At 40.2% G+C, this 25,884-nt stretch overlaps 1 non-coding gene across 1 annotated transcript; it reads left to right on the top strand.

Moving 5' to 3' along the window:
- The first annotated feature begins 17,519 nt into the window (after positions 1–17,519).
- LOC148800662 (small nucleolar RNA R71) lies at positions 17,520–17,626 on the top strand. Its single transcript, XR_016071005.1, has one exon. It is a non-coding gene; the product is annotated as a small nucleolar RNA R71 (small nucleolar RNA).
- The last annotated feature ends 8,258 nt before the right edge of the window (positions 17,627–25,884 follow it).

Genomic DNA, 25,884 nt, shown 5'->3' with positions numbered 1-25,884 from the left:
GCATTGGTCTAGGTGTTTTAATGGGGTTAAGTAAGGATCTAACGTTAGTAGGGGTGGATTCGAGTCGAGCCGACCCGAATAGTACCAGGCTCGAGCTCAGCTTAAAACTATTCTACAAGGCTCGAGCTCGGTTTAAGCCAAAACCTTGAGCTCGAGCTCGATTCGAGTCAAAGGTTCATAAGCTCGAGCTCAGCTCGGCTCGACTGGTTTTATATTTCATAAAAATTTTTTGTTATATATTTTATAAATATTTTATTATAAAAATATTTAGAAAAAATATTTTATAAAAATAAAAATTATATATTTTTTTTATTTTATATTTAAAAAATTAGGAATTATAATATTTTTATTATATATATTTTTTTTTTACTTTATTATATATATATATTAAATATCAAATATCAAATATATATATATATATATATATATATATATTCAAGCCTACTCGCGAACCGAGCTCTAGTAGGCTCGAGCTTGGCTCGTTTAATAATCGAGCCACTGAATTGGGCTCAATCTTGGTTGAAACCGAACTGAGTCGAGCTTTTCATGAGCAGAGCTCGAGTAGATCAACAAAAGCTCAGCTCGTTGCCACCCCTAGACGTCAGTCCCCACCCACTTAAGATCCTAGGTTGGACAACTAATGTGGCGGTTTAATCGGGTGTGTCAAAAAGGTATCTCTCTAATGCTCAAACGGATGAATCTGGTAATGAAATTTGGTGTGTTGGGGCTTCTTGGGTCTCTAAATATAGCGGTGATGCCTAATCGGACAAACGGGGTTAGAAAGATTGAGATATGTGGCTGACAAGTTCGGATTAATAAGATTTACTAAAATAGAATCTTTATTTGATAAAGGATCAAATTGGGGAATTTTGGAATGAAATTTGGTGGGTAGCCATTTTCAAACATACCGAATCTGATGGAAGTGATGGATCTTTAATCAGAGGTGTGAATTGACTGATTTACTTCAGATCATGGTCTTAGCTTATGGTTTTTCGATCAACGAGAGGGCCCAAAATGAAATCTTACTTTTTCAATGGTCAAATAGAGGTATTAGTCGTGAAATTTGACATGCTGGGATTCCTTGAGTCACTGAACATGGTGATGGGGTCTGAATGGTCAAATAAGGCTTGGATGATGGAGATTTGTGACAGGTGAGCTTTTGATCAATAAGATTCGCCAAAATAGAATCCAGGCATAATGTTAGGTCAAATGAGAGAATTTTGTAATAAAATTTGGTGGGTAGATATGGATTGGGATTACGAGGCGGTTCGAAGGGTTTGATTGTGTTAGGTATGTATAGATCACGAGTTTTTGGTTCAAGGAGCATCGTAGTGTTATATACGTTGAAATAGGATCTATGATGGATGATTGGTTAAATCTAGGAATTTTGGGCTGAAATTTTGTGTGATTGGTTGTTTGAGGATTTTGTTTCACGTGATGGATTTTTATTGGGGATAAGGTATGGTGATGTAGCACAATCAAGACCATCAAAAGGGAATCAAGTAGATTTAACGGTGGATTTATGGGCATTTCGGCTAAAATTTGGTTTCTTAGGATTTAGGCATGTTTTAAAGTGATTGGTGTGGTCCGATTGGGCATTTGGAATGTAGGATATGGGTTAAAGAAGGACCGAGCAAAAATTGGGTGCTAACACCATTACAGGATTGCAACAAGTCAAAGGCACTGGAAATGAGACACCCAACAAACTAAGCAAAACATATTAGACTAGATCTAACGTCATTTGTGTCGTGTCAACGTAGGAGACCCGCGAGAGGAAGTAGCACACGTGAACCATGAAAATCCTTGGACAAAAGGAAACTTTATCCTAGGAAGATCTCATGCGACACGTGGTAAACCCCCAACAGTGTCCTCTTGGAAACCGACATCAAATCAAAGATCCCCTTTCCTAATAGGATCAAACCCCTTTTGGCTCATTCCCTTCAGGGCGTCAGCCTTTCTTTGTCTTTCAAGGAGACCATCATACTTAGCCTCACCACCCTACTTACATGAGAATCTCTAGTTCTTCCCTTGATCATGAAGAATAATCCAAAGAATCAATCTTACTCCCATCCTAGAGGAGAAACATGAGAACCCCAATGACTCTAATATAAAATTTGAAGACCAGGACAACCAGGAAATGGTGAAGCAAGCGGACATCACCATCTTATCCCACAAAATCTACAGCATTGAGTCCTGCTTTGACCGAATGGAGCAGTTGCAAGTGGAGATTAAAATCACCTTGCACTGCTACTACAGAGATCGACAACACCCAAACATCCACCCTTTGCCCCTACGGACCCTCCTATACCAACCCCTCCCAATTGTCCTCTAGCTTCGGCCGAGTGGCACTCGTTCGAAACCAACCACCCAATTGTACCCATCGTAGCCCAGAGAACCCGATGTTTCACCGCCGAACAAACACATGCAGTAGTACACAACCCGATAATGACTGATGCACCCATTAGTTGGTTGGAAATCAGGGAATATGTCTAGGGCCTAAAAGAGGAGAGCCAGAACAAAACTCAGGTGGCCCTTAACCTACAAAATCCATACTCCAACCACATCTTGTATAACCCTACCCGGCCAACTACGTCCCTCCACTATTGTGGCCCCAGTATGACGGGCAGAAAGGGAGCCTGTAAGAACATGTTAACAAGTTCAAAGGCGCGCTAGGTGCATTCTCTCTTGATGGAGACCTAAGGTTTGAGAATTGTCCAAATCCCTTACCAGATTGGCTTATTCCTAGTTTGTCAACCTAAGTAGGACAGAGTCGGACCTCGTTGGTGCAATTTCTATCAATCGCCAAACCATGATCTCATGGACTGCTTCACCCTACAATACCTTTTTGCACAGAAAGTCAAGTTGGATGATTATATTTAGAGGAAGCCCACCCAGATAGAAACCGATCCTCTCCCAACACATTCTCAAGGGGGCAGAATTAACATGGTTGGGGCACTATCTAGCGGGGACGGAGATATGCTAATACAATGGTTCAAATAGAGCACCGAACTCTAATAGTTTTCAACAAACAAGGACCAAGCAACACGGTGCAAAGACTCGTTGTTAGGGCACTTGTAGAAGCCTTTAGGAATCCCTTGGAACCACATTGCATGGGCATGCTAAAGGTGGAGTTCACACCAAAACTTAGTTGACCAAGGAAGCTCTATGAACATAATCTTTGTCCACACCTTGCAGTTGATGAGTATACCCTACGATGCCATCAAAAGCCTGCCCATGGAAGTCTCCGACTTCAACGGCAATAAGTCCTTCACAAAAGGTTCCCTCATGCTACTAGTGTCCATCGATCCTTTCTCTATAGAACAAGAATCCCACCTACAAGATGTGATTTAGTACACTAATCTTGCCGAAGATGGAGAAACCCAGGTGGCTAAAGTCGAGGCACTGCGACTACCAAAACAACTGGGTGAACCCCTAGTAGCAATAGAGCGGAAGAAGAAAACCATATGTGTAAAGGTGACCGACGAAAGCGGTAAAAGCTGTTACATGACTATCAAAGAATACGAAGAAATTAGTCCTCCCACCACGAAAAAAGCCATCCAAGAGGTATGATTTTTAATTAGTTTGCATACGCATCAAGTTCAAAAACAATTGTAATCTCATTCTTTTTTATCAATGAATACATCATGTTCCCATGCCTAGAACAATTTGGTCAAAAATACATTACTGGAATCACCAAACAATGACATCACGGTGCTCACATCGCAAACAGAGCACAACTCATCCCAACAAAACACAACAAAGCAAAAGGTACATAATCCAACACCCACTATCATTGAAAATAAACAATTATAAATGGACAACTGAAATCCCACCTATGCCAAGATCAACCAAAAGAAACAACAGAGTATTATGATGAGATCCACGTGCCTCCTAAGCATATGCAAGATTCAAACAACACAATGGATGAACCATTAAAAGAAGTTGACATGGCCATGGGAGAAGGGGAGAAGAGGTCATTGTACATATTAGCTAAACTGAGCCAGGAAGAAAAGACAAATATGATAGCTCTCCTAAAAGGTACTAAAACTTACATCCCAATCAAAACCAGAAATCCTACTATCTTACTAAACCCCTTTCTTCCTTTATAATTAACAGAGTTTTAGGATGTTTTCGCCTAGTCGTACAACCAAATGTCAGGGTTAGATCCGGCGTTAGTCAAGCACTCACTCTACACCAACCCCAAGATCAGACCGGTGAAACAACCACAGTAAGTCTCCAAACCAGAAGTTGCCCTGAAGATCAAAGAGGAGGTCGAACAACTCCTGAAAGTACGCTTCATAAAGCCAATTGCACACCCGCAATGGCTAGCCAACATCGTCTCAGTCAAAAAGAAAAATGGCCAGCTAAGGTTAGTACCCACACCCAAACATCGTCACCTTAGTATTCCTAAAGTCAGTATGTAATGCCATCTCTTCCTCCCAAACACCCTAGGTGTTGTGTAGATTTCAAAGATCTAAGTAAAGCCTAGACCAAGGAAAAATTCCTACTGCCCAACATGGAGGTCCTCATCGATGCCAAAAGGAACCAGTTGTTCTCTTTCCTAAATATATACAATAGTTACAATTAGATTTACAAGAACTAGGTAGATGCACCCCACGCAACGTTCAGAATGTCGATAGGGAACTTCTATTACAAAATGATGCCCTTCAATCTGAAGAATGCTGGAGTCACCTACCAGAGAGCCATGACGAGTGTCTTCCATGATATGATACATAAAGAAATAAAATGGCATGTGAATGAACCCCAAACATGCGTGGAGTTGCGATGAACCTGATACCATCACAAAACTGCAAAATCACAGTAGATCGGGAATAAATGTCAACTACAAGTGTGTCTTTAAATTATGCATGCGGGTTTAATGAAAGCACGTCCACCAAATGATGATGTCACCCATGTCACGCCAATATAATAGGGTCAAATACGGAGAGAATCCGGAAGGGATAGGATTCTCTAATAATGATCCCTTAATATCAAACAAAAGGAAAGATCTCATTTTCTTACAGAAAATATCCCCTTTCCTAACAGGAAAAAACTTTTTCCTTGATAACCTTAACTTTCTCTCTATAAAAGGGGGGGAGTAATTCTTCCCTAGGGGAGACAATACAATGATAACTCTAACGTAGGGTTTCTCACAAAGAGACTCTCCCTTCTCTCCTCGCTTCTTCCTTTTTCACCACGATCTCTCTCTTTCTTCCCGTTGCCTTCTCCAGACCTTTGAAGACTGACCAACCTCCACCTTACCATGGTACCAATATTAGAATCTCTGGTTTCATTCTCCGGTCCCTGGTTTTAGCTTCCGAAGAATTAATAAATTGTAGAGAGGCTTATCGGTATACGAAGAAGGCCGCGGAGACGATAAATGGCAGTGGTAAAAGGCCCATCAACCGACGAGAGACATCGGCAGGGCATACTCGACACCACCGAAGAGGCCGCTCTGGCTTACGAGGGAGTTGCACATTCCAGCGAGTGTTTCTGAACCATCCGTTGCAGGGGCACTATTTGTCGACTTCCTCTTCCGACAAAGAAGGGACCATTATCTTCCCGGGGTGCCGACCGGTGACTCATGATTTCACTCGAGCAACCGGATCCAGAAGTTGCAATATCACCCAACGTTGGACTGCTATCTCTCACCAGATGAATTATCAGCATCGAACTCTTATCGACACTCGCATCCCGTCGTTTTAAAAGAGATGGACTCCCTGTCTTGCTCAGCATTACAGAACCGGTGACAACGCGGAGCACCGACTTTCTTCCCCAACATCGGCGACCACCAAGATCGTAATGCGCACGGCTCCAGGTCACCATAATCATTTGAAAAGATGATCCAAAAAATTGACGGTTTCAATTGCAATCAGCAGAGATCGAATGCCTAAGATAAGAAAGTGTTGTTTTGCGGAAGGAAGGCGCTACTTCGCCGGAATAGAGCCCGATGCAGGCGGTCATCATTACACTTGAATCTGGGTATTCCTCTACCTTTTAACTTAAATATATATTATGGGTGAGATTGAAAATATGTATGATGATTTAAGGAGGCGCCATGAGAAAACCCGTTTCTACCAATCGAGCGAAGAAGAAGATAGAAGATGGGTCGGTGTTGATCTGTTCTCACTAAACGCCAAACAGGTCGGTGTCAACCCGCCTCAAAAAAAAAGAAAAAAAAAATCTAAAACTAAGTAGTTGTGTCATACACGGTTTTCAATCTTACCACGTCAGCATTGTTATAAAATATAAACTAAATTATCTTTTAACTAATCACGATACAACTATAGGGTTTTAAATAAATCTGAACGGTAAATGATTCAAAACAATTGTTTCAAATTAGAATCCTATCGGATTAGGTAATTCTAACATTTATTATTTTACGACTTTGTTAGGAAAATATTTGTCATAATTCGCAAGATAAATATTAAAAATTTTGTGCATCCTGTCTTTCGAAGATTATCTCCAATAAATATTAAGAACTACTGATATTTAAGGTTATTGCCATTGTGAAACCTCAATTTTAGTCGGAGGACCATTCTTATTTAGAAAGTTATCCTTTATTCAATTAACCTTTCTTTTTTTTTGGAAATTAATACGATAACACAAAATATGGTAATTTGGTGACATAAACACTCATACTTAGCATTCAGAAAGAAAGATGGGGCATTAATTATCAGAAATAAATATCGAAATATAAAAATACATAATAATAAAAAAGGAATACAAAAGCAAATGAATAAATAAACAGAAGAAAAGTATCCCCCATAGGGTTATCCGAACCCTAGCTGAGTATTGCTTTACCACTAATTCAATATTTCGTATAGAGCTTAAATTCGTTAACATTAGCAAAATAATGCACACATGCATCTTAAACCTACTTTGACTAATACAAAGTTTGGTTTATTGCATCATGTTGAGTCCACAAAAAAAAACAATAATAAACAAAATTAAAATTAAAATAAATAATAAATAATAAATAAAGGTAAAAAAATAATAAAGGTACCTTCACAGCTTCATACACCCAAAATTAAGTAACGGTTCGTCCCTTACATTTAACTACAGATTCATTAGTTCTCATCAAAAATTGTGGCTAATAATCAGTTTTCTCTTTATGTTCATTAACTGTTATTGCTAGGATTATTCACATCGCTTGTCTCATGGCTAGATTAGTGACTAAATGGTAGATTTTATTTCAGTATTAAACAAATGCTCTTAAAATTACCAATTTTCATTAGAATATTAGTAACCCTCACATTGTGTTAGTAGTGAGTACCTTTCCCTTATTAAATGTTTCTTTTTTTGGGAAGGTGGTTGTGTCCTTCCAAATCCTCCTTATCTTATTATTTGTTCTTTTTATTTTCTCTTTCCACAATATTCCAGATGATTAAGATGTTTAGGTGTAATTTTCAGCGTGGTTAATTAGAATAGCTATGTTTTATAGGCTAACCTCCGTTTACTTACTTGCGTACTCATTTATTTATTTATTCATCTTCTTGGGATTTTCATTGCCTCGATGATTACTTACTTATTTGTTTATCTATTTATTTTCTTGAAGTCCCCATTGTTGCTTAATTAGATTTCAAACCTTGCATATGCCTCAATCTTGACAAAGGAGAACGATCCCAAATTATCGAGCATATGAATGACCCAACAAAGTAAAAGGATCTATTTTATGAGTACCAAGGCATGTATTTCCTAATTCAAATTTAGATTAAGCGTTAAAATTTGGGACACTTGATATATTTAACTTGATTTGTAATTTGTAAGCTCATTTATTCATTTACTTTATTCCGCATGCGGGCACCATCCTTGTTTTTTCTTAAAACATATTTCTCTTCGAATCGACAAATATACACATTTCGAGCATAACTTTTTCATGACTCATATAACGTTTCCATGATTCATATAGAGATTCTCCCTCTTGTTGGAAGAAAATGGTGAGGTCATTTCTCATTTTTGTTGTTTTAGATGGAGGAAAGTATTTGGAGAGGAATCAGCCACTCATCTCATCTCAAGTGGCTATAGATCTGGCCGGTAATGAATTCAGTCAAGCCTTGGCCCTGTCTTTTAATGAAAATGGGAATAACCTCAACCTAACAGTATCATCACTTACCCCATTATGCTTAAATGTGTCACAAATTTCCAAGAAATTTGCTATATGGGAATTTAGATCTTCACGAGTCATGCCACAAAACTGAACTATGTTTTGGATCATTTGAATTATGGCTGATTTGATTTCAATGTTATTAGCAGCAATGGTCGGTCATATAATGCTTTAAGCAGCCCTAGTTAGGGTTGGTTTTGGCATACTCCATCATAGTTTTGGGTTCAGCCATCTCTTCAATTTTAGTTCTGACTTGTCTAGCAGCTCTTAGGCGGATACGGAGAGTTTTTTCAATCTCCGGATCGTAAAAGATTTCCTCCAATTCAGGCCTGCTTGTCATAAACTATAGAAGTCAAAGCAATAAAAAGACTAATATACACAATTCAAAAATGTAAATAATTTAACCAATCAGTAATCCTAATCTAGCTGTAGTTTACAAGGCAAATACTAAATGCTATTTGAGAATACAAAATTCCAAGCTCAATAGCAATTCGCAGATCTGAAGACAGATCTGAAACAAGACTGAAATCAAGAACTTTAGGCTGCTCTTCGGGTTCCAATCTGTATATACCTTGGGTAGTATGCAATCTTCTTGATTTCAGCAATGAAAATTAATTACATATATCTGAATTGCTAAAACTATACTACTGAAGGTCAATATATAGATTTGAAATCAGTAACTACTTTGAAATCAGTAGCTACTGATACTAGAACAGCAATTTACAAATTCTCTCTCAATATCATATCTGATTTCATTGCTAAAATCAACAATGGAAATTAATTACTGAGATCTGAAATCTCAGCAGCTACTGAGAACAACAATATACAAATCTGAAATCAGTAGCAATTTATAAATTCTCTTTGAAATCAGATAGCTACCGCAATATACAAAATCTTCTTCATTGTACAAATCTGATTTCATTGCTGAAATCAGTAGCTACAGAAATTACACTATTGCAGGTCAATGTATAGGTCTGAAATCAATAGCTATTGAGAGTAGAACAGTTGTGTTCAAGTGACTGTGTTCAGGTCTGAGCTCCATATTGAAAGGCTACTAAATATCAGATCTGACCCCACTGTTTTTTATGAGTTGTGCATCACCAAACACCAGCTAAAGTGGCTATACTAAAAACTGAACAAATCACTAAGACAAACCACTGATATCAGGAATGAAGCATGTTGTATACAAATCTGTACAAAACCAAAATCAATCAGCAGTAAAAAGACATTCAGTGCGCTCAGATTTGGTATGTGATTTCAATAGTAAGAGTTAGTGTTTACAGATCTGAATCTCGCTACCAGGACTAATATAGCCACTAAACAGATCAGTAATACAGATCTGAACTACATCACAAATACAGATATGAAACCTACTTTAATTCAGAGATTTAGCAGATCTTATTAAATCAAAATTGAAAACAAGTTATGACAGATCTGATTTCGGTATGTGTTCAGATCTGATTGCAGAAGTGATAGGTAAGGTAATCAGATCTGAACCACATTGTTTTCATAAAATATGCAGACCAAAAAGAGCAGCTATACTAATGAAACTATAGCAACTATAATGAGTTCAGATCTGATTTCCGATTTTAGAAATCACAGCTAAGGTAATCAGATCTGAACTGCACTAGCCGCCTATGAGATGAAACAATTCAGCAATTCAACTTTTATCTTTTTTTTTTCTTTTGAGATAAACAAAACCAACAATAAACTAAACTACCTAAACTAAAATAGAAACCAAAGATGAAGCAACTCAGCAATAGGAAAGATGACCAGCTTCATCAGTAATGAAAGCTATTGCATTCAAATCTGAATTCTAAGATGCAGAATTAAAAATCAGCAATGTATGCAGAGCTAAAAATCAGATTAACAGTGGCCAATAATTCCTAATATTGCTACAATAAGTCCCCGGAAATGGCGCTAAAAACTTGGTACGTCTTGGTGACACTAGCAAGTGCACTAGCCGCTCAAGTAATAGAGTGATGAATAGAGTATCATTCCCACGATGACTTATGTAGCAACTACTAGTATTATATCAGCCTGCTCTTATCTGATTAGCCAAATTCTAAATCTAATTCAAATCTGAAAATCTAGCTAACAAGCTATCTACTAGGAGTTGGCTTAAACACCTTGTATTCAAGTTGAGAGGATAAGCTAAAAATACCCAGAAATGATTCAACAATTAGCTTTCTAAATCATTCAAATAGAATTTGATTCAGCCTTGGTTTGGTGAAACCCCAAGGCAATGAACAGCCTCTTTCAAGCGCACATTCATCCAATGCATGAATGATGATTCTTATATCTCTATCAAGAATCTAATCATTCATGCATGCATTAGATCAAACATTTCAAGGGCATCAATTCAAATTGAATGATCACCAACTGAATTGTGCAAGTTATCTCTAATCTTGCATTCAAATCAGTTCTTGATTAGCAGATCTGAAATTCTAGAGTCTTTCTCAAGCACTCTAGAATTTCCAAGAGTCTAGAACAGATTGGTCAATACTGGATGATGAATGTCTGAATTCTCTCTCAAGCAATTTACAATTTACAGATCTGAAATTTCAGATATGAATTTGTAAGATAGCAGTTCAGCTGATCTTTTCTACAATCTATATTCTAATCAAGAAACTCAGGATTGGATATGATCTATTCGAATGATTCAAGAAAACTAATTACATAATTGAATTTACAACAATCAAACTTCCATTACAGCAAGAAAGAAAGATAGATGGAGAAATTAAATAATCTCTAGCTGAATTCGAACACAAAGTATGCAAAAATTAAGTAAGAGTGTGACCTAGATCTCTCAAAAGCTTCTCCTCCTTCGAATTCACCTTCTTCTCTTCTTGGAATGCTTGGATCTCCTCAGCTCCATCTCTCTTGCGCCTAGCTATCTCTCTTCTCCTCTCCTTGAATTTCAAACCCAAGAGACCAAGGAGACTTGAACTTAGGCAATTGAACACCATTCCCCTCCAAGAAACCTCCTTAAATAGGCTTCCAAGGGTTCTAGAAGTTGTCACCGCTAGCCTCTCTTGAACCTTCTAGAATTTGTAGCCCTTTTTTCCTCTTGAACCTTCTAGAAATTGCTGCCCCTTTCTTCTCCTCTCTTAGAAGTTGCCACCCCTAGCTCTTCTTGGGCTGCACTTTGGGCTGCACCTTGGCTTAAAACTTGGGCTGTTTTTGGGCTGCAATTTAGGCTGCTCTTGAGCTAAAATGGGCCTCCTCCTTGCTGGGCTGAATTGGCTTTCTTGCTAGGCTCTCTCTTTGGGTTCTCCCAAAGAGTGTAGCATAGGCTGCATGGGCTGAGTGAACCTCTCTTGTTTCTTTCGGCTGGGCTATGGTTCTAGCTAGGCTAAATTACCTTAAATTTGGCTCTTTTCTCCCTGTTTTATGCCTTCTTTCTCCTAAATTGGTTTCCCCTGAAATATTTCCTAAAATTAAGCTAAAATGGGGTGAAACTCAAACAAACCGTCATAAAAATCATGCATAAATCCTTATAAATTGTATGTAAATTATGTACTCATCAAATACCCCCACACTTAAGCTTTTGCTTGTCCTCAAGCAAAGACATTAGCCATAAACTGATCATCCCCCCTTTTATTCTCACCATTTACCGGATGAATTTTTAGGAGGGGAATGCATTGAGTGATCAGGAAACTTCTGTAAGTATTCTGCTCCTATTCCTATAAACTACCATTTTACCATATGCATAAGAGCCAAGGAAAGGAAGAATATGAGATCCTTCAAGTTACAACTTTCACTCCCGTTCAATATGTCGATTAGCTCTTTGACCGCAAGAATTAACCATCACTTTGAACTAGGTTTCAAATCTGTAACTGCACCTCATGAGTGATCAACTGCATTTTGTCCCCTTGAACCTCAGCCATCACCAAATTTTCTTTCTTTCTTCAATTTTTTTTGGGTGTGAGTGCATTTTATGCTCCATCTCACACTTTTTTTTTGTGTGAGTGCATTTTATGCTCCATCTCACACTGGTCACAGACTTGAGACAGATAACAAGACTCATATTTCAAATTGCTAGTTTTACTATTCAGCTCGGAATAGCAGAGTCAATTGGACTTTGTCCTTTTGCAGTTGTTGAATCTCATGCATTAGTAGTTCAGATGTGAGCTAGCTCGACTGACCATTAATAATGAAATCAAGTGCTTTCATACACATGAAAGTAGTTAGGGTTGGTCATGATGAAAGACATATTCAGCCCCCTTAACCTCATGCATGTGCTAAGTTGGATCTTTCCCAAGAATAAAAACTGATACATATGTTGGTCTCCCTCAACTCTTTATACTCCCTCTTTAAATTCACTTAATAAACAACAATGAACTTGGGGAATTTCAATCTAATTGGTCATGTCAATGCCTGCATGTGTGTGTTGGGGTGATTGAGGTGCATGGTTTCAGCCCCACACCCTGGCCTCAGCCTAACTCCCCCACACTTAAGATGAGCATTGTCCTCAATGCTCTTAGTGTTAGGGAGTAACAATAAATCCAGCAAGAAAATCATCAAGTAAGGAGAGGGGTATAGAGGACTCCCTGAAGTTTATTTTCAAATTCTGCAATGGCTCTACTGATGAGGGGTCTCGCTATGGAAACTCACCAAGTACAAGAAGGAGAGATCAGAAGCTTTATTCAAACTAACATCCTAAAAATAATCTAAAGTGAAATGCTATAAATGAGAAAAGCAGTACGCAAGTCAGACAGTTTATGACTAAGTATCTGAATTTTAACAGTCTAGAGGGTCACTAGTTGTCTAGATAAATAGTGGATGGAGGGGGCATTGTTCCACCCACCAAATATGGTTTCAGGCGCTGACCATTCACTTTCAATGTGCCTTGAGTTGGGTGGGTGACCTCTACAGCCCCATGGGGAAAAACCTATGTAATTGTGAAAGGTACAGACCACCTGGATCTCAGCTTGCCTGGGAACAAGCGGAGATGGGAATTATATAACAATGCTTGTTGGCCCACATGAAAATCCCGTCTCAGCAAGTTCTTATCATGCCACCTTTTAATTCTATCCTTGTAAATCCTGGCATTCTCATAGGTGGCAAGCTTGAATTCATCCATCTCATTCAATTGCAACCGCCTCTTAATGCCCGTAGCCTGTAAGTCAAAGTTTAAGAATTTTAGTGCCCAATAGGCCTTATGTTCTAACTAAACCGGTAGATGACATGCTTTGCCAAAGACTAGCCTGTATGGGGACATGTCGAGGGGTGTTTTATATGCAGTTCTATATGCCCATAATGCATCATCTAACTTGATGGCCCAATCTGTCCTGGCAGATGCTACGGTCTTCTCTAAAATTCTTTTGAGCTCCTTGTTAGCCAACTCGACTTGGCCACTGGTTTGAGGGTGATAAGGGGTAGCCAATTTGTGTTTAATTCCATATTTCTGCATCAGCCACGCAAATTGGGTATTGCAGAAATGATTTCCCCTATCACTAATTATAGCTCGAGGAGTGCCAAATCGGGTGAAAAGCTTTTTCAAGAACTGTACTACCCTCCTAGAGTCATTTGTGGGTAAAGCCATGGCTTCCACCCACTTAGACACATAATCAATAGCAACGAGGATATACTTATTCCCAAAAGAATTCGGGAAGGGCCCCATGAAGTCTATACCCCATACATCAAAAATTTCACAGATCAAAATATTAGAAAGGGGCATTTCATTCTGTCGGGAAATGTTACCCATTCTCTGACATTTGTCGCAGGTGGACACATACCTATGGGCATCTTTGAATAATGTTGGCCAATAAAAACCTTATTGCAAGACCTTGGTTGTTGTGCGGCTGGCTCCGAAATGGCCTCCTGCTTCTCTATCATGGCAAAATTGGAGTACCGACTCCATCTCCTCCTCAGGGACACATCTCCTTATGATTTGATATGCACATAATTTGTACAAAAAGGGTTCCTCCCACAAATAGTATTTTACATTAGAAAAGAATTTCTTCTTCTGTTGATATGAAAGGTTAGGAGGGATATAACTTGTGCAGCAAGATAATTTACAAAATCCGTATACCAAGGAGATGAATATTCCAAAATGGAGTAAAGTTGTTCATCCGGAAATTCTTCTCGGATGTTGCTAATTATCTCCTCTTTTGAGTCTACCTTGTCTAACCGGGAGAGATGATCAGCAGCCAGGTTTGCGGCACCCTTCGTGTCATGGATCTCAAAATCAAATTCTTGCAGAAGTGGGATCCACCTGATCAGTCTTGGTTTTGAATTTTTCCTGGTAAGCAAGTGTCTCAATGCCGAGTGGTCTGCGTACACAATAAATTTGGACAAAATCATATATGAACGAAACTTATCAAGTGCAAAGATTACCGCTAGTAGTTCCTTTTCTGTGGTGGTGTAATTTAGTTGAGCACCACTCAAGGTTCTGCCAGCATAGTAAATCGGTTGAAAGTGTTTGTTCACTCTTTGTCCTAAAATAGCTCCTACGACTGAATCGCTCGCATCACACATCAGCTCAAATGGAAGTGTCCAATCTAGTGCTACCATGATGGGTGCATTGATCAACTTGCCTTTCAAGGTGTTGAATGCATGTAGGCGTTCAACTGAGAATTCAAAAGCTACTTCTTTCTGAAGCAGAGTAGACAATGGCTTGGCTATCTTGGAGAAGTCCTTAATAAATCTTCTATAGAATCCAGCATGTCCTAAGAAGCTTCTTACAGAACGGACGGATGATGGTGGTGGCAACTTTTCAATTGCCTTCACCTTAGCTTTGTCAACTTCTATACTTTTCTGTGAAATCTTATGTCCAAGCACTATGCCTTCTTGCACCATAAAATGACACATTTCCCAACTCAGCACTAAATGTGTCTCTTTGCATCTCCTAAGCACCTGCTCCAAATTATTCAAGCATGCATCAAATGAAGAACCAAAAACTGAAAAATCATCAATGAAAACCTTAATAAATTTTTCAACCATATCAGAAAATATGGACATCATACACCGCTGAAAGATTGCTGGGGCATTGCACAACCCGAATGGCATTCTCCTGTATGCAAAGGTAGCGTAAGGGCAAGTGAAGGTGGTCTTCTCTTGGTCTTCTGGTGCAATTGGAATCTGATTGTACCCTGAATATCCATCCAAAAAACAGTAATACTCATGCCTGGCTAGCCTTTCTAACATTTGGTCCATGAACGGGAGAGGAAAGTGGTCCTTACGGGTGGCTCCATTCAACTTCCTATAGCCAATACATACTCGCCACCCGGTGACGGTTCTAGTCGGGATGAGTTCATTTTTTTCATTTGGTACAACGGTCATACCACCTTTCTTGGGTACCACTTGCACGGGGCTCACCCAAGAACTGTCAGAGATAGGATAAATGATCCTGGCATCTAAGAGCTTAATGACCTCAGCCTTCACCACCTCCTTCATGTTTAGGTTTAGGCGTCTTTGGGAAAGAACCGAGGACTTGCTGTCCTCTTCCATCAAAATTCTATGTGTGCATATTGATGGGTTAATGCCTTTGATGTCTGCTACCTTCCAAGCCAATGCAGTTTTGTGTTCTCGTAACACTCTTAGCAATTTTTCTTTCTGCAATGGGCTCAAGGCTGTTGATATAATTACAGGTAGAGCTGATGGTGCCTTTAAGAAAGCATACTCCAAGTGGGGTGGTAATTGCTTCAGTTCAAGGGTGGGGGTTCTTGAGATGACGGCTTACCTGTTGGTACAGGTGTTTTGCCTAAGTTTTCTAACTTAAGAAATCCCTTCCCCTTGAACTGAGGCTTAGCATTCAGGTATGCTATCATGAGGTTTATTTCTTCATTTTCTCCCTTTTCAATTTCTCCCTATTGTAGGCAGAGTTCAAGAGGGTCAGCCGATCTACTCACCTGGAAGCAATCATCAACTGCATCATCAATAGCATCAATCATGTAACAAGAATCATCACTAGAGGGTGCTTGTTTCATGGCATCAGACATTTTAAAAATTATTTCCTCATTTTGTATCCTAAGGCTGAGTTGTCCTTGTTGGACATCAATCATTGCCTTCCCAGTAGCTAGGAAAGGTTTCCCTAGGATGAGAGGGACATCCACATCTTCTTGCATGTCCAATACAATGAAATCAACTAGGAAGATGAATTTATCTACTTTAACCAACACATCTTCTATAATCCCCCTAGGATGCTTAATGGACCTATCAACCAATTGTAATGCAACTCTAGTGGGTTGGGGCTCTCCCAATCCCAATTTCTTGAAAACCGAATATGGCATTAAATTTATGCTACCTCCCAAATCACAGAATGCTTTTTTCAATTTTTAAACTTCCTATAGTACAAGGGGTGGTGAAACTCCCTGGATCTTTAAGCTTTTGAGGCAGCTTGTTAAGAAGGATTGCCGAGCATTCTTCATTTAGAGCAACCGTAGCCACATCTCCCAATTTCCTTTTGTTTGCCAATAACTCCTTCAAAAATTTTGCATACTGTGGCATCTAGGCTAAAGCATCAGCAAAAGGAATATTAATATGTAAACTTTTAAATATCTCAAGGAACTTACCGAATTCCTTTTCCAGCTTGTGTTGCTTCAGCCTATTAGGAAAGGGAACTTGTGGTTGTTGGTGTATTTCTTGCTGCACTTCAGATTGCCCCTTCTTCTGGGTTCCGGCTTCAAGGGTTGCATCTGCCTTGGTTTCAGCCCTTGCTTTCATCTCTACTTCTGGCAGCTCCTTACCACTTCTTAAAGTGATAGCCTGCACTTGTTCTCGTGGATTCACTTTTGTATTGCTTAGTAGAGTGCCCGGTATTCTCGCTGAGATCAATTGCGCCAACTGCCCAACCTGATTTTCCAAGTTCGTTATTGAAGCCTCTTGGTTCTGAAACCTAGTTTCAGCACTGGCTATGAACTTTGTCATCAGCTCCTCTAGGTTAGATTTTTGTTCCGGATGATGAAAACTTTGGTGGAAGGGCTTCGGTGCATGTTGCTTCTGCCATGATTGGTTCGGGTGTCCTCTCCATCCCGGGTGAAAGGCATGATGGCACTGATATCCTTGCTGCCTTTGAAGGTTGCCGAAAAAGTCAACCTATTCTGTAGACTGCCTAAACTGATTGCCAACTTGGCATTCAGGGCTGGTGTGGCCTCCCCCACACAAATCATATGTCACGGGCTGCACATGCATGGCTGCCATTTGCATTTCGTCTAATTTCTTGCTGAGTGCACCTATTTCAGTAGATAGAGTTGTGTATGTGTCTACATTGTGGAGACCATGCTGCTTTCTCACTTGAGCTCTCTCTGAATGCCATTGGTAATTATTGGCTGTCATCTCCTCTATGAGTGCATGGGCTACCTCAGGGGTCTTATTGTTGATGGAGCCCCCGGCTGCCACATCTAGGATGGTCTTGTTGGAATCGGTTAGACCATTGTAAAAGATCTGTACTTGCAGCCATATAGGAAGGCCATGATGAGGGACCTTTCTTAGCAGCTCCTTATAACGTTCCCATGACTCATATAGAGATTCTCCCTCTTGTTGGAAGAAAGTGGTGATGTCATTTATGAGCCTTAAAAGTTAGGTCCATGAACATAATAAATCTAGAAATTGTAGGAATATTGGTCAACAACCTAAGTTATCATAGATCTATCATTTTGTGATATTTCTATATGGACTCAATTCTAAATTTTAATACACTTTTAGAAGCTAGTAAACTACTTGAGATTTAGGTAGCCCAATACAATAAGTTAGAAGCAAGCATGTGAATATTATGAATTTAGAATATAATTGAAATATTTATTTTGGTTTGTTGACTATTGTAATACATAGATCATTTTTCAAAACTTATTTGACAATATACACTCTAACTATTGAAAACTTATTTGACAACTTGTTTTTCTTTATTTAGTTATATTATTACTCTTATCTTAAATTCATTTTGTGAGACTCGTGTATGGATTGATGTATCTATTATGCTCTAATAATATATGATTATGTTCTGGACCCCCACCATTGGGGATGAATACAATAGCATCTTGGATTAGTCAATTTTGAATTTAGGCCCTCACCACAAGGCATACATGTGGTTACTTATCGCTGGGGTAAAAGTTGTAGTATACCCTTGTGAAATTTTTATGTGACTTTGAATTTGAATTTGAATATATCAACATCAGTCCATAACATGTGTTCCATCTAACTTGTTCTTATGATTTTGTAAATTGTTGGAAAGTTTGATCATTTTTATAAGTATATGACTTATTCCTCTCCAGAACGTATTAAATTGTTTGAAACTTATCTTGAGAATAATATGTAAATTTTATGAAATCACTATTGTTGTTGATATTAGTATTGCCTTTTTTGCATGCATGGTCCAATTGAGGAGATGAAATGTTACCTATTCTTACTTCTTCTACTTTTCAAATGCTGGAAAAGAATAACTACTTAATGAGATTGTTTGAGAGAAAATGTTAATACAAATTCCTTAACGTTAGAAATTTGTAGTAGACTTTATTAGTTGGATTTTGAATTTACTATATATGTTATTAGAGACAGGAGTTATCACTAATGTCACAATTGATAATTATTTTCAGACCTTATGCAACTTGCATTTGGGGGTCAGTCTGATTAGAGGATCTGAAACAGAATTTTATATCTAAATTGGTAAACGCCATCGCGATCAGACGCGTTTCAAACATGGACGAAAGTCCAAAATATCCTCAATATTTTTCAAAATGACATATTATACTCCCGATTTAAACGCAAGGTTTTAATTCAAAGATAAACACTGTTCACTCTTGTCTTCTTCTTGACAAAGCGGCGGCAATCTGATCGAAGCTCCTGTAGCGACCCAAAGCCATCAGTCTCCCTTTCTCCTTCTCTTACTTTCACTATCGCTGCTACAACTTCAAGCAATAGTGGTGGCTTCGTTCCCAGAAATCAAAAACCCTTTTCCCATTAATGACAACAAAATGTAGGTGGGGCTTGATCGTGTTGACAAAATTGGACGTGGGAATCAACGAAGGAGTGAAGGAGTGAAGTTTTATAAACTAGAAAGCGAAACCTGAAACTCTCGATTGGAACCTGAAGTGAAAGTGGGGTTTGATTGTGCCGACGAAATCCTCAACAAGAGTCATCTTGCCAAGCCCCATCATAACTACTAATGAAATTACAGAAACACCCAGTTCCTCTAAAGACAACAATTCTACTATTTTCTCTTTTTCATACTTCCTCCTAAGCAAACAGGATTCATATCCTGCTTCACTGGAACATTCCTTTTCCGTTCCACTGGATGACTCTCCTCTTTTTTCGGAAGACAACAATTCTACAATTTTTAAATGATCCGCTTTGATGTAGACGCATCCGGCTGGGCCAATGGAACCCTACACGCGTAAGGCAGTGAAGCACAGAGCAGAACCAATCGGGTCGAGGGCAGAGCCAAAGTCAACACATCACGCTGGACCAATCAGGGCACACATTAGGCTGGGCTTGGCAAGCCTCGTAGAGCCAATCACACGCCCTCATATGGCACTCCCAAATGACCGCGCCCTTGGTACGGACTGCATCCAAGCTATCCGAGGTCACTTGCCCTCTAGCGGCCTCAAGTATAAATAGGAGGCAACCCCCTCCAGGTAAAGGATTAAATACTCCAGCTCTCTAACTCACTCTTGAGATTACTTGCTCTCCTGTGACCTCGTCTGGGTGTTCACACCTCAGTCCTTGTCCACCTCATACCCTCTTACTAACTTGACCATCGGAGTCCTTGCCTCGGGTCTTTACCCGAGGCCTCTGACATTCCCCTTCCTTGCAAAACCGATATCGGGATCCTCATCCACCTCGGGTACCGAACATAGCGGATATCAGACTTGGGGGTGAATTGATAGTGTTGACCTTGGCCAATCCGAGCATCAACAATTGGCATCGCCTGTGGGAACGTCGCTAAGACTTCCTTCAATCTAACTTACAATCAAGACTTCCTTCAACATGGTACAAAACACCAGGAATGCCCAGAACCCGGTCACCAATGACCAATTCAAAGTGGTCCTAGATCGATTGGACCACCTCGCCTGGCATGTCGAGGAGGTGTGTCCCCAGGTAGGAAGCTACCCTTAGGGTGGCCGCCCCGCCCAAGCATCGGGCTAGCGGGGGCAACACGAGTCTGCGAACTCACTAGCCCTCGGCTCCGCCGACTCCCACCAGGCCGAGCCCTCCAAACCTGGTAGAAGCTAATGTGCGAGCCAACCCCCTTAGCATGCAAGACCTCCCAACCGAAGGGAGAACAAATCAGTACGGTCTTGCAATCGACGCTGAAGCCAAGGACACTGCCACCGACAAGAAACGCCACCTCCACCTCGCACCTCGAACCTTCGAGACTACCTCAATCACAGATGGGCCAAAAGGAACCAAGGTACCTGCTAGCCAATAGATTGCTGATGTACAAGCACAGCTTGGCACAGTGAAGGACGAACTTCGGCAAGTCAAGGAGAGCCGAGGTGACACCTCCATGAACGTAGCAACTCAAGGCCTCCTCCCAGGGTCGGCCCTCAAGTGCTTTGTCGCCAAGATGCCGCCTAGAACCAAGGCAGAATTTTTGAGGAATGAATAGATATACATCACCGCTAAGGAAGCCTCAGTCGGCCACCTCGGCTCCATGATAACGCAACAAGGGAAAGAGGATAGTAACCAAAACCGTACCGGCGGTTCACCTCGGCACATGACCCCAATCACCTTTGAGGTCCACCTCGGCATCGCCTAAGGGAATAAGTGTTAGGCTAATTTCCTAAAGTGAACGTCTAACGAGCCACTTCGGGTTATTTTTTGTCCACTTGTGACCTTTTAGACAAGCACAAAGTATAAAAAAAATGCTCATCTTGTTTCATAGTTCAGCTTGCAAAATTTTGGCCTTCAAGGCCGAGCACATTTATAACAGAGACAAAAACAAGAACTGAAGTCAATTAGGCCTCGCTCTCAATTGGAGGAATGGTAGGATCCTCGACGCCCATGTCTGCAACCTCGGTAGGAACCTCAGCCTTGTCCTTGTGGGTGAGAGACTCAAGTAGCACCTACAACTAGTCAATGGGGAAGTCTAGCGCTATCTTCAAAAGAGCCTTCTTGGTGTCGTCAATCCCCTCCAAGTAGGCCGTAGATTCATAGTGCACCAGGCACTATTGGTACTCCGGTGTCTACTGCCAAACAGCGATAGCATCCCAGTATTTTGCCTCAGCCTCAGCCTTAGCCTCTGACCTCCTTAATCGGTCCTCAGCCCTGGTGATGAGAGCCTTCTTGGCCTTTAAGTCATCCTCTAGCGTCTACCAGAGAAGCTTCTCCTCCTTTAGCAGTGTGAGGGTCTCCTCTCGGTTGTTCTCCGTCGAAGTCACCTGCACCTAAAGCTATTTATTCTTCTTCTCGAGTCAAGCCACACGTTAGAGAAGGAGGTAGACACGATCACCGAGGCCGACATAGTGACGACAGATCTACACCAAGCACACCATCAATAAAGCTTGCAGCAAGTCAAAAAGAGAAGGAAACTCACCTCAGCCAAGAAGTCCATCCCCTCGTCGATGATGGCAATGTGGTCTATTTGCATCATGTCTAAAAGGTCCCCTGGAAGGACCATCCCCTTGACAAGGGCCCTGTCGACGCCCTCGATACCAATGGAGTACCCCTCGCAAATGCCCCACTTCGGGCGGTAGAGACGGTTCAGCCCCCCCCCCCCCTTGGCGGGCTCAAAAGCGGAGGGAGGAGCATATGAGGGCCCGACGGTGGGCCCCTTCACAGGCAGTCTCCTCAAAGCAGTAGGAGCCCCCTTCCTCGACACACCGCCCTTGGCTGGTCTACCCTTGTGCGTAGGCCTCTTCATGGGAAGTGCTAGCAACACCCCGGCTAGCCTTTTTTGGCCAATCTTCCTTGGTCGATCCTCCTCGGTATTCTTCTTCCCTCTCCACCCTTGCAGGCAGCACCACAACCTCCCCCCCGAGGTGCCCCAGTAGTAGTCTCTTGGCGTCCATAGGCATTTCTACAAGAAAAATATTACCAAACAACACAAAGAAGATGAGGATGACGGAGATGAAGACAAGCAACTAAAACCAAGGGCTTTGGGGAAGTAGGAAACTCTTGGAAGCAAAGGCACTAGTGAACAAGTGACAGCCGAAGCCGAGGGCCCTATTTAAAGAAAATGGATGGCCCAGATTGTGCGGGATCCAACGACTGACGAACAACCACCTTTGCTACCCGTCCACTGAATGACACGCGTGGCCTGCTTTGGGTAAACGAAACGACACCTGGCGAACCAAAGCACCTCCTCACCGCGACTCACTAGTCAGCCCAACCGTGCTGACTCAGTAGAAGAGCGGCCCAGTTCACCCGCATCCAATTCTCCCTACAGTGATGACTCAGCAACCCGTTGAGGGCTCGGCTCCCAACTCACCAATTCGGGGACTTGCGACCAGAATGACCCATATCCGGCTCCAGGAACCACTTCCTTCACGACCCACAACACCGCATAAAGAGGCTCCGTCACAAAGAGACCAAGTCACCAGCTTTGGTACCCTTGCACTTCCTCCTCAACACCTTCAGTCGAAGCTGAGGCCTCGTGAGATGCACCCAACATTCACAAGACTGGGGGGCAACCTCCCTTTCGCCCACCTCGCGCCATAGCAAACTCGGAGCTGAAGCCAAGGACCTTTATGCAGGTGCAACCAACCCGAGGCCTTGCATGAGCCTCGGCCATCCTCGTAGTTCAAAGGCATACCAATGCCACTACAAGCCACAACGTGCATAGGTCCATCGACGCCTCCTGGTATGAAACAATGCACTCCCTTTGGCCGAAGCCAAGGCCCCTCCTATCTCAGACCCCCACCCCGGCCTCAGGAGTGGGGGCAAATGATGTAGGCGCATCCATTTGGGCCAATGGTGAGCCTACATGCATTAGGCGGCAAAGGACAGAGTGGAACCAATCAGGTCGCGGGTAAAGCTGAAGTCAGCACATCGTGCTAGACCAATCAGGGCGCATGCTAGGCTGGGCTTAGCAAGCCTCGCGGAGCCAATCATAAGCCCTCACCTAGCGCTCGCAGATGATCGCACCCTCGGTACGGACTACATCCAGGTCGTCTGAGGTCACCTACGCCCTAGCGGCCTCAAGTATAAATAGGAGGCAACCCCCTCCAAGTAAAGGATCGAATACTCCGGCTCTCTAACTCACTCTTAGATTAGCTGCTCTTCTGTGACCTCGTCTGGGTGTTCGCACCTCAGTCCTCGTCCACCTCGTACCCTCTTACTAACTTGACCGTCGGAGTCCTTGCCTCGGGTCTTCACCTGAGGCCTCTGAGGTTCTCCTTCCCTACAGAACCGATACCGGAACCGTCATCTACCTCGAGTACCGAACACAGCAAATATCGGACCTCGGACCACGGATCTCCCTCATCTCAGACTCCACTCCTCAGCCACGCATGTCCTCGGACTTCCAATACCTTGGGTCTAGTTGGACTTGGGGGTGAATTGACAATGTTGACCTCGGCCAATCCGAGCATCAACCAGCTTGTTTGCCCCGATTGCTTACAACATTCTGCTTCCTTTTCAGTTTTAAGATACAGAACAATTCCATCCCAAATGCATTGAAATTTCTGGAAGGTTTCTTGAGTGTGGTCTAAGGTAGAATCGCTTACCTCTTGATTGGATATGATCTCCACCCAAATGTCATCGGCATCATAGGCCACTCCTTTGAGGTTTCCTAGATAATTTGGTCACCTATCTTCGTAAAGCAGCTCGACATCTGCGTTTCTGGTGAGCAAGTCTATCAGGCCTCGAATTTCAGTCCATAGTTCCAACAAATTTGGAAGTTTTGCTTCTTCCCTTTTGTTGCATTTTCTCTGTTTCCGCCATGATTCAAGGTCAAGTAACAACTTGATAATATCGGGGATAGCGGTAGCAATTGGAGCTATAAGTTGAAGAGGAACCATAGCCATCTGTTTATGAATCCATAATGAAATCACCAAAATGAGTTTTCTACACTGTGTCCATTGCACCAAGTGAGACTAAAAATTCATTCCAATTTCTATCTACATCTATAGTCAAACAGAAGACCAACTAATCCAATATGGTATGGTATTTTCAATATTATTTTGAATTTAATAAATTATTTTTATTTTTTATGATTTGTAGTTGTACTAATTATTAAATATTTTATTGTTTATTATTTTTTATTATATTAATTATTAAATATTTTACGAGATAGTATAAATTGAATTCAAAATTACTAAATAGTCTAAGGGTAAAATGGTAAAATCAAGGAATTTCATGTGCTAAAGGTTTAATCAATACAAACAACCTTATCTATTCAAAGCCTCTAAAATATAGAAAAGCACCTATGCCTCTTTTCAGATTTCATATACAGAATATCTTTTTTTAACTTTTCGGATTTCAGATTTATCAAATGCCACCTAAGGCTTTAGACATTCAGTGGAACTCAAAATTTTAAAAAATTACGAGTTGATGGGTCAGGTGCCCACCTAATGGCTTTTTAGAAAGGTTTTTTTTTTTTTGCCAACTACTATCATGCACTCTCATATAGAATTGGGATATGTTGGAAAAACCAAAAAAACCAGGGATAGAATTGGTATGAAAAATCAGGGTCTTTTGACCACACTAATTGAATCATTCTCATTTTTTATATATGGTAGTAGATATAAATTCTTATTTTATTCTACAATTTTAGTTCATTTTTTTGTAATTTATGGTTTTTTTTGTTTGTTTTTGTAATTTATGTTTTTTTTCAATATTTATGATTTTTTATATTTTTTTGTAACTTTTCTCTATGTTTCTTTGTTTTTTTGTAATTTATATTATTTTCTTCATTTTTTTGTGTTTTTTCACAATTATTTTGCAATGACAATATATACAATGGGAAAAAATAGAAAGTTGAGGGTAAAGTTGTAAAGTAAAATCAGGGTTTTTTTAACCAAACCAATTGCAACATTCTCATTTTTCGGTATGGTATAGATTTGTAATTTATGTTATTTTTTTACAATTTTTATGATTTTCTATATTTTTTGTAAATTTTCTATGTATTTCTTTATTTTTTATAATATATATTATTTATTCATTTTATGTGATTTTTCATAATTATTTTGCAATGACATATATATAATGGGAAAAAATAGAAAGTTGAGGATAAAATTGAAAAATAAAATCAAGGTGTTTTGACAAAACCAATTACAACACTCTCATTTTTTAGTATATGGTATAGAAATTTCTATGAATTTCTATATTTTTTTTGTAAATTTTTTATGTATTTCTTTATTTTTTTGTAATTTATATTATTTTCTTCATTTTATGTTTTTCATAATTATTTTGCAATGGCAATATATACAATAGGGAAAAATAGAAAATTGAGGGTAAAATTGGAAAGTAAAATCAGGGTGATTTGACCAAACCAATTGCAACATTATCATTTTTTAGTACTAAATTAATATTAAGCCCATAATAGGATTCTTATTATCTAACTAAAATTAATATTAATTCAATAAGAGGTGTCTTTTGTATCCTTTTCAAGTTTTGGTGTTTATATGATTCATGGATTTTTAATTTTTATTCTAAATATCAAGGTGAATTTATAGAATAATTGAATGATATATGATTTCAGCAAAAACATAAATAACAATAAATTATTAGTTATGGGATCTCCAATCACCATTTAGCATCCTTATGTTTCATGTGTGTAATTGATAAGAATTTATGGATGGTTGCAATGAGTTAAATGAAAATAGTAAGTAGCAACAAGGTTAGCACTAGAGAGTGTATGTGGCCATTAATGATAAGATCAAATACTTGAACGA

The sequence above is a fragment of the Nelumbo nucifera genome, chromosome 4 (assembly GCF_055504915.1).
Source record: "Nelumbo nucifera cultivar China Antique chromosome 4, China Antique-T2T, whole genome shotgun sequence".
Lineage (NCBI taxonomy): Eukaryota > Viridiplantae > Streptophyta > Magnoliopsida > Proteales > Nelumbonaceae > Nelumbo > Nelumbo nucifera.
Note: the sequence above shows the minus strand (reverse complement) of the source record. Positions and strands in the feature narration are given on the sequence as shown.